Genomic DNA, 9,647 nt, shown 5'->3' on the forward strand with positions numbered 1-9,647 from the left:
ACGTGAAAATAAACGTACTATATGAAATCAGTGAATGTAGGAGCAATTAAGGCCCTATAAGGGAAATCAATTTCCTCATCATCAAAAGAAGAGAAACTTAGTTCTACCTCTGGCTCTGGATAGAGTCAGAATATTCTGATCTACCATAAAGATTAGAGCATTATGTACTACTATCCCCCCTTAATAATTAATTCAGCTGAGCCTGTCAATCACGTGGCTAAGACACCCCTAAGCAAAACTAATTCACTTAGTGTTGTATTCCAATGCTTCAAGGAGTTAAAACATTCCATTTTTCATGGTAGCTGTTAAGATTTGGGATATTCTAAAGGAAAGTGAAATGTTCCATCCTGCAGGGAAGTTTTTAAAGATCCAGGTAATTTGAAAGGGAGTCTTGGTAATTCTGAAGAAGTGCCTATAACTGAGAGGCACTCAGAGAATAGCCAAGCTGCCTGGAAAGGCAAGTCATCCAAAACTGGCAGCAAGAGCCTCAAACCAAATGAGATGCCTGGAAGAGATACTCTCTAAACTGTGAGTTTGCTTTCAAGTTGGTCAGTGAGCTCCAGATTTTCAACATTCCTAAGCTATCACCCATACTTGGGTGGGTTGTCAGTAATCTAACTGCCTTTGAGGCATTTCTGCTCCTGTAAAATAAGTCCACTAAAACTCATTGCATCACTAATCTGAACTTTGGTGGTGTCCCTGCATTGATCTGTGGCTTCCCTATCTGTGGAGAGAAGGCATTTATTCTTGTCTCCCCAGGATTAATGTCACACAATACCTCAAGGCATGCTAAAGAGATAGCATAAATAATTATTCTCTTAATGAAATTACTTATGCGACTCTCAAACACCTTTATCCTATACAGCTGCTTGTAGACTCACATTGCTGTATCTTTCCTCTTTCTCATATGCAAAATGTGGCTTGTTTTTTCTACTTGCATCTCCCTCTTCCCATTGACTATCCAAATTTACAGTTTCCCAGCCCTGTTTTCATTTTGTTTTGTTCTCTCAAACTCAAATTAAATGGTCCTTGTTCTGTGTCTGTTTTTCTGTGTTTTGATTTGGTTTTGTTTTTTAATCAGAGAGATTAAGAACCCACAAATGGGAACCAGTAACAGCACTAGAAACCACCTTATTGGCATCATGACTACTTCCAACTGAAAACTTTGGACCAGAAGAAAGTTCAGGAAAATCCTTATCTGAATGTCCTTTTGACTAATGATTAAATCAGAATTTTTTTAAAAAAAAAAATAACTACATAAGTTCTCCTCCAAAGTAGCTTTCAGCCAGGAAGAAGACTGCCTGTTAGCATTGGGATGAAAAATTATCTAAAGAAGCCCAATAAAACCTTACAAACTTTTCAGCTAAAATGCTAAATTCCTGCCCCCACAACCTTAGGCAGAAGCCTTCAGCTCTACTTTTTTAGGAGTCATTCCTTCCTTTCTCATTGTTCCCCATACAGGAGAAATAAGTTTTTATCTAGTTAATGTGTCTGCTTTCAACTAACTTGCAGCTTCCTTTCTCCTCTCCCTTTTTTTTCAAATGTTTTTAGCTAAATTGATAGAGAAAAATAATTCTCCCTCTAAAGCAGTCAAAATATGTATTCTCTGACTCATGGATATGGTTTGGAAGTGTGCGCTTCATGTTGGCAAAGATGATGTTGTTTTTACTCATAATGTTCTATCCATAGGAATGTCCCTGTGTGTTATGGCTTCTAGGTGAGTGATAGAGCAGAACAAAAGACAATCTAAAGTGTATTTTATGGAATACCATCAAAATTCTCCATTGGCATTTCTTCAGTATGCTACTGGTTGCACACATCAGTCCTACTTAATACAAAAGGAGAGAATATACCAGGCATAATCAATGGAAAGCAAAGAGAAGTGCAAAACTATCATGACGACTTTTTTCCCATTTAGTTGAAATCCCATGGAGAACACAATTTTGAGCTAAAGTTATTATTATGTTTCATTTTATGTAAGTGCATTTGTATATGTTTGTATAAGTGTATGACCACACACACACACACACACACACACACACACACACACACACACACACACACACACATACATATATATATAAAACAAGTGGCCTGCCAATGGACTTAATGTTGATTCTGATCCAGCTCATGTAGTTGCTGGGAACTGAAATCAGGTACTCTAGAAGATAAGCAAGCAATCCTAGACACCGAGCCAACTCTCCAGCTAGTGAATTCCATTTAAAAAAGTTAACATAACGTTACTTATCTTTGTTAACCTATTGTCACCCAAATCATTCATTTTAATGACTATACATATTTCAATCAAAATGTGAAAATTGGCTTCACTATTACCCATGCTTAATACCCAAAAGTTGGTATTTTCAACATCCTTAATTCAAATACTTAGAAGATATTCTGATTTTATTTTTGTTGTTATGAAAAAAATTGCTGTTACCAAATGCAGTATGAGGGAGGAAAGGATTTATTTTTTTATATTTCCATATCACAGACCATTATTGAGGAATTTTAGGGTAGACATTAAAGGAGGAACTTGAAGCAAAAATCACAGAAAGATGATGCTTTCTGTCTGTCTTGTCATTAGACTTAAATAATTCTTATAAAGTCTGCGACTACCAGTCCAAAAAATGGTGATTGTCACAGTAGACTGGGCCTTCTTACATCAATAATGGTATAAAAACAATCCACTATAGACATGCCCTATGGCAAATCTGATCAAAGTGTATCATAACTGAAACTCACTTCTGTGGTGACTCTAGGCTGTGTCAAATGGATAGTCAAAGCTAACTAGGATATAAGACTTCTTTCTCACACCATTAATATACTAAAAGTATTCAAAACGGGAGGAAATCTTTGACTATTGTGTATCAAAGAGTGGATTTATATATACAGGATATATAAAGAACTAGAAAAATTGAAGTGCACATTTGGCAAAGATTTTATCACATTCTGTATTGCCTCTTCATTGTTGATTATTTTCTTTGATATTTAGAAGCTTTTAATTTCATTTAATCCAAATTGTCACTACATGGATTATTCCATGTGCTGTTGAATACAATTCAGTAATTCTTTGCCTATTCCTATATGTCAAAGTGGTTTTCCTGTGTTTTATTTAAGCTATTGCAATGTTTTGGGTCCTACATTACTGTTTTTAGCCCATTTTTAAGTTATTGGGAGAAAATAAATGAGATAAATGGAGCAGGTTGTGAGAGGGTAAAATTAGAATAGGTATGATTACTTATGAGAAAAAGAAAAGGGTTCAAGACATTAGAAAGCAATCCTAAAGCCCCCAAATTAGGAAAAACAAAAAATTCCGAATAACATAAAAATTTAAAATGGAAAATTTAGATGAACATAAGAAGAGAAAGAAAAATCAACTCATGAAGTTTTCATTCCATATACTTATGAAAATCCCAATCAGATAAAGTAAAAATACTACTAAAAGTGTAGTAGAGTATGGAAGAGGTAATACAGTGGGAAAACAAGAAAAAATAATAGGAAATGAAAAGACATTTCTATGTAATAAAAAATATAAAAAAATAAAGCTGTGCAAGTGTCTTAAGGAGAATAAAAGTCATGCATGCAGTAACAACAAAAAAGACGGCATGAATGTGAAGAAGAGCAAGAAGAGTATATGGGAAGGTATGGAGGGAGGAAAGGGCAGGAAAATGTTGTAATTATATTATAAGCTTAACAAAAACTAGTTGTTTTATGTTACATGCAATGCCCCATCCTAATCAAGCCATCTTCACCCTCACCACAACTAACCTCTCGGCTTCCATGATAATTTGACCTACCTGTCACCACATCCAGTTCCCTTTATCTGCCCCACATACATCCTCTCCACCCAGTTACATCTCTCACTTCCTTCTCCAGAGTCTAGTCCAGTGAGTCTTCCTGACCCTCTCAATACAGGCAATCTCCACAACTGGCAATATCTATCTCAGTCTCCACAACCAGTACCCTGTACTACCCTGGCCTCCCCTGTCTGCACAGCAACCTATCTCTAGGTATTCACCAGAACCTGCCCTACCTGCTACCATCCACAGGTTTTTCTGTACTGTATCCAACCACTCCACCCAAACAGATCTCCTACATCTTTCTCCAAAGTCTAGCTCAGTGAGTGTTCCTGACCTGCCTTTCTAAGCCTTCTCTGCAGCCCATCAGTGTAGCTGAAATGCTAAATGATTCGTTAATAAAAACCCGGAGCCAAATATTAGGGTAAAAAGCTAAGAGATCAGAAAAGCAGAAAGAATCCAGCCACGTTCTTACCTGCTTGGAGATTCTCTGCCAAAGAGACCTTCTTTCTGTATTCCCACACCTATATGCCTTTCTGTTCTGCCATCTCACTTCCTCTCCACCCAGCTACATCACTTCCTTTTTCTGCCCAGCTCTGTCTCATCCTGTTTGTCCGTACAGATCTCCAGAACTTAATGGTTAACAAGTGTTGGAATTTAAGACATGTGCCACCACGCTTGGCTCTGTTCCCAGTGTGGCCTTGAACTCACATAGATCCAGACAAATCTCTGCCTCCCAAGTGATAGGATTAAAGGCGTATGCTACCATTGCCTAAATTCTATGTTTACTATAGTGGCTGGTTTTTTCCTCTGATCCTCAGATAAACTTTATTGGGGAACATAGATAAAATATCATGATATTTCCCTTTTTATCTAAATAATAACTAATATAAGAAAAACTATATACAATAAGTACAATAACTATATACAATATGTACAAGAAATAAATGCATCAACAATGTTTAGTCCATTTGCATTTGACAAATTCAGAAAAAATATTCCATCATCTATCCTATTTTGGTAAGTCTAAAATGTACCTAATTCAATTTCTATCCTAACTTGTAATACCAATGAAAAACCATCTTTTATGTCTTGAAATCTATACACTTTATGCCTCTTAGGGAGTTTCTTTTCTGAAATTGTTAATAAGGAACACTGTAACTATAACTATCTAATCTTCAACTCCCTCGGAGACCCAAGAAGGAAATAATATTACCTAGTAAAACAGGAAGTGCAAACAAGTGACTTCCAAAAATGTGAGAAATGACAGAAACAGCTGGCTGCCTGGACAGTCACCCAAGGTTTCTCTGCAATGTTGGGGCACCATCTTCAGCCCACATGCTTAGCATATCTGATAGACTCATTTGTAAAGCAGGATTTTATAAAAAGCCTTCCTACCTTGTCTTGGCAAGGATCAGCAGTCCTTTCTTTTGTGTTCTGCTTGTCCATTTTGGACAGCATACTGTCAGCAGTTGATGTAAGGGCACTTTCTTTCCCAGTGACTAAATTTTGCCACAGTGAAAGTAAACTTCATATGGAGTTTATTCAATGCCCATCATTTTCTCTGAAGTAGATTGGTGCTGTCAAAAGCAGACAAGTATCACAGTCATTAAAAAAAAAAGAAAGAAAATCTATGTGAATATGTGTTGCTCAGATTGGTTAATAAATAAAGTTGTATTGGCCTATGGCAGGGCAGGATAGAGCCAGGCAGGAAAATCCAAGGGAGATGATGAAAAGAGAAATGAGAAGCAGGAGATGACATCCTGCCAAATAGGGAGCAGCATCATGTAATGGCACACAGGTAAAGCCACAGTACATGTGTCAACATATAGATTAATAGAAATAGGTTAATTTAAGATACAAGAGCTATTTAGCAAGAAAATTGAGCCATAGGCCATGGCCATGCAATTCATAATTGATATATGTTTCTGTGTATTTACTTGGGTCTGACCGGCTGGAGGACTGGGTGGGACACAGGAAAACTTCCAGCTACACATCAGATCTAACATGGGTCCCACACACAGTACTCCAACATAGTCAAACCTCCTTTATATGTGCCACAAATGTTCTCTAGGCTTTGGTCAATACCCTCCCTATCTTCCAACACACAGGGTTGTACCACACCATACCAAAACTTTTCACCCACCCAGCCAAATCTACTCCCACACTCCAGGTGTGGACCAGAAAACATGTCCTAAATATCAGTCCAATCCCCTCTGTCCACCTGACTTCAATCCACCCAAGCTGGTTCCAACCTATAGGCCCATCCTGTCAGGAAATCATCTTTTCTGCCTCAAGTTTCTTTGTCCATATCAGAACCATAATTAACAAAGGAAGTCTTCTTGCCCAGATCTCATCATAAGAATACCAACAGTATGAAAGACCAAGGCAGTATATTCTCTCCAAAACTTACCAGTTCTGTATAAATGTTTGTAAATACATTAATTTATAATTAAACACCTTTAATCCCAGCACTCAGGAGGCAGAGCCATGTGGATCTATGTGAGTTCAAGGACAGCTTGGTATACAGAGCAAGATCCAGGACAGGCACCGAGAAACCCTGTCTCGAAAAACCAAAAAAAAAAAAAAAAAAAAGAATTATGTATATGAACCCTAGAACACATAATTTAAAAGAACAATCATAAACTTGATCAAAGAATTCAAGGAGCTTAAAGAAGACAGAAAGAAATCACTCAATTCAATTAAAGTATCTAGAATAAATACCCACGTGATGCCACCCCCCAAAAAAATGACAAATGTGAGACTGATGGAAATGACAAGGACAATCCAGACCTTGAAATAGAATTCAATAAGGAGAACTCAAGCTAAAATTAAGATGGAATTGAAAAAACAGTATCTCAAGTAGAAAACTCAAAGGAAAGCCTTATAAATAGAATCAATCAAGCAGAAGATGGGCTATCAGAATTTGAAGATAAAGTCACTATATAGGTCAAATAAGCAAGATTTGGTAGACTGAATGAAAATGCACTCCATAGACTCATATGTTTGGAAGTTTGGTCCTTGGTGAAAGTGTTAAGGAAGGATTAGGATGTTTGGCCTCATAAGAGGAGGCATAGCAGTGGTATCAGTGGTGGTGGGCTTTGAGGTTTCAAAAGCTCACACCAGGCAAGCCTGGTCTCTCTCTCTCTCTCTCTCTCTCTCTCTCTCTCTCTCTCTCTCTCTCTCTCTCTCAGATAAATAGATAGATAGCTATTTTTGTCTCTATCTCTATCTCTTTCTCTCTCCACTTTTAGATCAGATGTAACCTCTCAGGTATTGCTCCAACACCATGCCTGCCTGCCTGCCACCGTGTTCCAAACTATGATGGTTATGGAATAACCTGTTGTGGAATATTAATTTAAAATGTGTTACATTTGTTTATGCTGTGGAATATTTGTTTAATGATGCAAAGATATGCTGCATTCTTTTATGTTGCATTTGTTTAACTCTGTGAAGCTGTTTTACTTTGCCTGTCTAAAACACCTGATTGGCCAAATAAAGAGATGACCTGTAGCTAGAGTTTTCCTGCCTGGCCCACAGTCAGGACAAATCTCTCTCACCTGCCAGTCCCACAGCCACTGAGACCCGACCAAATAAACACAGAGACTTATATTGGTTACAAACTGTATGGCCGTGGCAGGCTTCTTGCTAACTGTTCTTACAACTTAAATTAATTCATTTCCATTAATCTATACCTTGCCACATGGCTCATGGCTTACCAGCATCTTCACATGATGCTGTTTCTCATCATGGCGGCTGGCAGTGTCTCTCTGACTCAGCCTTCCACTTCCCAGCTTTATTCTCCTCCTTGTCCCGCCTACACTTCCTTCCTAGCCAATGGCCAATCAGTGTTTTATTTATTGACTAATTAGCAACACATTTGCCATACAGAACATCCCACAGCAATGACCTGCTAATAGTGAGGCAGGAGAAAGTATAGGCAGGGATAGCAAGCAGGGAGAATAAATAGGAGGAGAAATCTGGGGATAGAGGGACTGAAGAACAGGACAAGGAGAGAGGACATTAGGGGGCAGCCATCTAGCTACAGAGAAAGACATGGAATAAGAAGTAATGAAATGTATACAGAATAGAGAAAAATAAAAGCCTAGAGGCAAAATGTAGATGGGATCATTTAAGTTAAGAAAAGCTGGCTACAAATAGGCCAAGCTAAGGCCACACATTCATAACAAAAAATAAACCTCAGCGTGTGATATACTTGGGAGCTTGGTGGCAGACCCCCCAAAGAGCCAAACAACAAAGAGAAAAAAAATTTCTGACACTGTAATCAAGTCCCAGGTAAATACATTATTTTATAAGTTACCTTAGTCATGGTGTTTCATCAAAGCAATAGAACAGTAACTAAGAGATAATATGGAGAAAAAAAAAACAGGAAAAGAACAATGCAAAGAACGGGGGACATCTTGAAAAGACCAAACCTAATTATAGGCAGATATGAGAGAGATAGATTCCCAATGGAATAAAATAGATCTTCAACAAAATAATAGAAGAGATCTTCCCCAAACTAAGAAAATAAGCACCCAGCAAGATACAAGAAGCACACAGAAAAACAAATAGCATCAGAAAAAAAAATCTTCACACACCATATTATATTTAAAAAATATTCAGTATACATATCAAAGAAAGTCTATTGAAAGCTATAAGGAAAAAAATCAAATCATATATAAAAGAAAATTTATTAGAATGACAGCTGATTTCTCAATAGAAAATTTGAAAGCCAAGAGAACCTGGATCAATGCATTCCAAGTCCTAAGAGAAAATGATGGCCAACTAGACTAATATTATCCATCAAATTATGTCCTGCAATTTAAAGAGAAATGAAAAATTTTCACAATTTCAACATCCTAAAAGAATTTATAAACAACATCCTGTAGCTAGAGTTTTCTTGCCTGGCCCACAGTCAGGACAAATGTGTCACCCGCCGGTCCCACAGCTGCTCAGACGCAACCAAGTAAACCCAGAGACTTATATTGCTTACAAACTGTATGGCCATACAAGGATTCTTGCTAACTGTTCTTACAGCTTAAATTAATCCATTTCTATAAATCTATACCTTGCCACATGGCTCGTTGCTTACCGGCATCTTCACATGCTGTTTGTCATCATGGCGGCTGGCAGTGTCTCCCTCTACCTTCCTGTTTTTTCTGTTCTCCTCTCTATTAGTCCCGCCTATACTTCCTGCCTGGCCACTGGCCAATCAGTGTTTTATTTATTGACCAATCAGAGCAATTTGACATACAGACCATCCCACAGCAACATCCCAAACCAAAAGTAAATACAGAATCAATTTTATGGGCTATAGAGAGGAATGAAACTAGTAGAGAAACTGGAAAATCAAATATAAAACAATAATTATTAAAATAAAAAGTACACTGAGAATACAAATCACACAACCAAACTCATCAGCACAAGGACAACAATTAACATAATAAAAGCACTGAGATGAGTGCAGATGAACCATTGGTCTGGTCTTTGTACCTTCAATTCCTCCTAAGTATGGACACCTTACTGAAGTCATACACTTGTTGATGTTGAATACTCTGCTGGAGATTCAGCATTCTCATTCTCTACAACAGTAAAGGGCAAATAAGTGTCTCCAGAGGAAGATTCACCTGCTAATTACAAGCTCAAAGCTACAAATTCCAAAGTTTTTTTCCAGTTGATGATCTCTGTTTGTAGCTACCTAGACTGAAATTACTTTCTCTTATGAATTTCACTTCCAGAGTCATTTCTTTGGTGCTTGGAAGACATTGATTCCTTGGAATCATTCAACACCTCTGGATCTTACAATTTTCCAATCTATTATTCCACAAGGATTCATGAGCCCTGATG

The sequence above is a fragment of the Peromyscus californicus genome, unplaced genomic scaffold, assembly GCF_007827085.1.
Source record: "Peromyscus californicus insignis strain IS unplaced genomic scaffold, ASM782708v3 Scaffold_10__1_contigs__length_136768540, whole genome shotgun sequence".
In the NCBI taxonomy this organism is placed as follows: Eukaryota; Metazoa; Chordata; class Mammalia; order Rodentia; family Cricetidae; genus Peromyscus; species Peromyscus californicus.